This window comes from Orbicella faveolata, unplaced genomic scaffold (genome assembly GCF_042242905.1).
Source record: "Orbicella faveolata isolate gen_17 unplaced genomic scaffold, um_ofav_v1 contig_46, whole genome shotgun sequence".
Lineage (NCBI taxonomy): Eukaryota > Metazoa > Cnidaria > Anthozoa > Scleractinia > Merulinidae > Orbicella > Orbicella faveolata.
The window spans coordinates 15,162,833-15,168,083 of NW_028301576.1; the positions used below are offsets into that span (position 1 = coordinate 15,162,833).

A 5,251-nucleotide genomic window follows, 5' to 3' on the forward strand; every position below is an offset into this window, starting at 1 on the left:
ATGACCAAGATATCAGTACCTGGACAAACTTAGTACTCATTTCAGTTCAAAGAGAGCCTGCCGTCGTGGAAGAAAAACTTTTACTGCTAGATAATGGTAACTGAACTGATTGGAGTGCAATTTGATCTGAAATAATATGCGTGATTTCAAAATCGAACGAGCATGCAGCACGAGTTCGATTTGAAATCACAAGTATGATTTCAGACCAAAATTGCACGACACGAAGTTTAATTGCCACTCTATTAGATCTATTTTGAAATCGCACAATTTTATCGCCTTAAATTTTAGACTTTTGGTGTATTGCTCCAGTAGCCGGTTTGTTGAAAAGAAGCGGAACCGGAAAGGCCTTTACTTCTCATTTAGTATGCAAAACGATGTCACGTGACGAAAACTCATTCGAGCATGACAAAGAAACAAGCAGTTCTGAAGTAAGAACGAAAATAGTCTACTCCAGGTATAAAAGTTCGATTCTCGTCGCCTGAGTCAATGATGGAAGGCCTTCCTTTCTTCTGTGGTTGAGGCTGAGACTTTTCATTGTCTTTGGAGAAGGAATATCAGCATGTGAATATGAGGTGAGCCTCTCTGTTGACATTCAACTCTGTAAAACCAGTCTGCAATTTTTCCTAACGGGGTAGTCCCAGTCAGTAAAAAGTGTTTTAAAAAAATGATTAAATCGAAAATCAAAATGTCGTGCACAGGTCACAGGATCACTCTGAATCAACCTAGACTTTTCCTCCCAGTTCAAGTATCTAGTTCAGTATCTGAATATTCTTTATCATCAACAAATTCACCAAGTATTCTAAGTAGATGTATCCACTGTGTTTCAGCTGATGAAAAACTACAAAACAAAGTAGCGGGGCCAAGTTGTCTGATCATTGCAAAAATATCTTTTTTGGCCTTCTCAAAATATGGAGGTGAGCCTCTAAGTTCTCTCAAGAATTTGTAACCTTCATCAAGATGAACTTATCTCTCCAAATTTCCTTGTTGCTTTAACTGACCAGCTGTCAGAGCTCTGTTGCTTCCCTTACATTTCCTGAAAGCTATTTGAGATTTCCCTAAAAGAATTTTCATTTGCAACTTTTTAATTTTGAAAATCATATTTTCCACACACATAGCAGCTCTTCGATCTGACCTTGTTAATTCTGATTTGCAAATATCACTGTAGTGAACATTTACTAGTCTTTCTTCATTTTCTGGCCTTTTTTGACCAATAAATATTCCTGGATAAGCTAATTCTTCAGAATATTTATCTCTAAATATACTTAAAGGTGTACTGCCTTCTCCAGGGGCAATGCTATAAATTTGTTCTCTTTCACTGTCCTCAAGGAAATCGGTGGCAGTTAACATAGTATCAGTTACGCCTGCAGGAATGCCTGCGTCATCTTCAATCCAATCATCAATATATTGCTCAGTTTCAATGTGAGAATCATCTCCAATATTATTTACATCACTCAGCAGATTATTAGCTTGTGAACAGCACTGACTGGTATTTTCATTTTCAGGTAAGTTCATACTTAATCTATGCACCCTATCATCACCAAAAGATACTCGTTGCTCCCTATGAAGAGTACTATTCGTAGCTAGCCACTCTGCTGCTTGCAAAATTTTATGTGGTCTTTTTTCCTGCGGAGAAATAATTTTTTATACCTTTTTTTTGTTTTGTTCTATAGAGAATTAATTTTATATCCCTTTAAAAAAATTTTCCGGACGAGAAATTAATTTTATATACCTTTTAATCGCTTTTTTAAGGTCATATTTATTTTATCTACAGAAATGCATTTTGTTGAACGAACCCAGAATTATTTTTGTGTTTTTCGTCCCATACGTCTTTGCGGCGGTGTTCTCAGCCATGTGCCAACAACATGGCGGCTCGCCAACAAAGGTCACGTCGAGTGGTGTTACGAGAGAGAAATGAACGTGGGTTCGCACTGTTTCTTCAGAATCTTAAAAGCGTTCTCAATATTTTGGCTAATATTGGAGACAGACCTTCTAGTTGAAACAAGGTATCGATTATTGGATGCATCGGGTACCTTGTCTTTTCTAATGAATGATTTAGCCGGCGGTGTTACAAATGTAACTGGTATCCCTTCATCCGCACTTCAAGCCCCCCCGTTCAGAATATGAACCATTCATTAACACAGTTAATCGCCTTATTGTCTAGTCAGATTGAAAGCCGTGACAATGCAGATTTTTAAAATGCACTCGAGGTATCTTATTCTGCTCCGCTGAATCTTGCACAGCCAGGACGAGGTTGTAAACGCCATGAAATAACCAAAGATCAAGTGGAGCATTTACGATCACTTTATTTTTCTTGGGAAGCAATTGCTGGCATTCTCCAGGTTAGTGTTTCAATCCTTCAGCGGCGACGTAAAGAATTTGGTTTGAGCGATTCGGCCTACTCAGATATATCATACGATGAACTGGATGAAATTTACAGAAGTATATAACTGCAGTCCAACAACAGGACTTCTAACTCCTAAAATTGGAAGAAGGCGATTTATAGGTGCGCTAAGGAGTAGAGGCTTGAACGTTACCAGATCCTCTGTCAGATGATGGAAATGGCGGAAAAGATCTCTTCCTGCAATGTATTGATATCATTAACATGTTTCTGACCTCGAGTGAAGTCCTTTGAGGCCTAAAAGGAAGTACCAGACAATGCCAATATAATTAAATTTTTTTCCCATCCATAGAAGCAGATATTCTGGGCAACAAATTTATCAGTTTCTCCCTTAACTTCTTTACTCGATCATGAAAATTTAAATATTATTTTGACAAGATGTTTTGCTGCTCACATTTTTTTTTAGAGGTGAGGGGGGTAATTGCCTTCCTGCCTGCCCCCAATATAAAGGTTCATCCCTAATAGGTTTTCTAAAGGAAAGCAGTTGGAAGCAGTTTTCCTGTGGTTAAATAGATTAATCATTTGATCTGCCACAAAAGCGATGCAGTTTTTTTATTTGCATACTAGCCAAACATGAATTTCATTGACGAAAAACAAGAGTTTCAAATCAAGTTGTATCCACTATTAAAATGCCACGCTTAGTCAATATCTTTCTCCTATTTTTGTTATTGACATCGTTCATAGATAGATAGATCTTTGAATCATAGATAGAATAGATATATATATCATTGGAATATTAAGTTTAATTATCCCTAGTCACAGGCTTTTCCTGGTATAGATTTCAATAAAATTGGGTGGTGATGCTCTGTTAAATTGATTTTCATAGATCATTGCTTTCACCCATAAATTATGCCAGTATCGGTAATAGAAAACTCAGAACAGATTTATTGCATTTAGTTATTTACTTTTATTAACATAAACATAAGATGAATAACTTCATTCAATTTGAGTAATTATTGCACTGAGGTCAGTCAAACCTAACAACTCAAATTGGCAACAAGAAAGACAACAGTGCATGTATATAAACCAATCAATATATATGGAGATATAGAACTTAAAACTTAAATTAAGCTTGCTTCAACTTAAATTTATTGTGTGGCAACATTATCAAGTTCAAAATATTGATGACAATGGGGAATTTTTCCAGTCTTGAATACAGAAAAACACTGATGGAACCTTAGCTTTATGTATTTTCTGAGCCACCAATTAAATTTTTGCCTTTTCTTTATTCTACAAATAGTGCATGCATCTGCGTAAAGTAATATAAACTGATGCATTAAATCTTATTAAAATGTCAACTTAAATCAATGACCTATCATTTTACCCAATAAGAGTATTGAAATAAAAGCTACTGAGCAACATGTTACATATCAAAGTTCACTTTTCTAGAACGCAACAGAGTCTAATAATTAATTGGACAACAATTAGAAAATGGACATCACGAAATTATACCTTCCTAAACTTTTGAAAAAACCCATAAAGACCAAAAGAACTCAACCTGCATAACTCAGTGTTTGTCAAGAAAAACAGCACTTCATTAGCAGTCTTACAACTTTAAAGTCAAAAATGGCAACATCCGCCATAGACTGCAGACCATTTACTTCTTGCCAAAGTAGCTCTGTGAGAATTCTAAGTCATACAGAGCAAATAATCTATCCATAGGAGGCAAAGGAACTTTCTCAGTTGGCCTTGGAAGCTCTAGCAAGTTGATACAGGTATGAGCTAAAGGGAGGAAGCCACCCTCCACAGGTGGGTGCTGCTCTTCCTTTTGTTCTTCCTGCTGCTCATCACTCTTCCCTTTCTTCAGCTTATCATTGAGTCCTTCCTGACTAGCAACTTTCACGATTTCTTTGGGTAGTATAAACTCCACTGATGGTGCAAGACTGAAACCAAGGACAGGCTCCTCTGCTGTACCTGTTGCAAACTGACGAATATGACTCAAATCAAGGGTAGTCTGCCCACACACCCTCGTAGAAGCTGCCACTTCTCGAACATATTTGACAAAGAGTTGATAAACTTCTTTTTCCTTTTTCAGTGCATTGGAACTCTCCTCTGAAAAGTTAGGCTTCATAATCTGAAACAGCATTTGTACACTCAACTTACCCTGTGCTTGGGGTCTCAGGAGATGAACCAACATTGGCAGTTCCTGAAGAGCTGACAGCATTCCAAGGTCCGTGCTGAATTTGGCGAACACAAGGGTCAAAACACTCTCTCAAAGAAACAGTTTGCTGCAGAGTGCTCTCCTCTACAAATACTGGCAATTGCCCATTTTTAAGCATGGCAACACCATCATAACTCCAACAAAATAGTAATCTTGTGCTAATAATGGCCTCAAGCCATGGTCAAAGTACTTTTCTTTAATGCCTTGATTCATTAGTCGTATCCATTCCTTACGTGGCCCACCCTGATCGTCACATTCGTCTCCCATGAAGTCCACCTAAAATGTCAGTGTATAATTTGTAATGTATTCTAATTCACTACTCGTTGTTTCTAATATATTTGCCCTGTCAACAGTATTGTAATTTGTTTCTCCCTCGATGGTTTATTCGGAGTTTGTAACTTCTAAGGCTCGGCCAGTTACAATCTGTTTTTGCAGAAATTTAAGCACTTCTACAGGGTCAATCAAACCCTGATCTTTAGCACCTTTGATTACTGTCTGAATATCTAATGAACTCAAGGGTGGCTGACTCTTACTTGTACTGAACACTGATTCTGCATTTGTATTAGAGGCATCAGCATTGGTGTCTGACATATGTCGAGACAACTGGACACTCGCATCAGAATCTTTCGTCGAATCCACGATGTTAGAAAACAAGTTGTCTCTACTACTAGCATCACTCGAGAGCATGTCAG

General features: G+C 37.5%; 1 pseudogene; it reads right to left on the bottom strand.

Moving 5' to 3' along the window:
• Nucleotides 1-531: 531 nt before the first annotated feature.
• Nucleotides 532-1,611, bottom strand: LOC149098595 (uncharacterized; annotated as a pseudogene).
• Between the last annotated feature and the right edge of the window lie 3,640 nt (nt 1,612-5,251).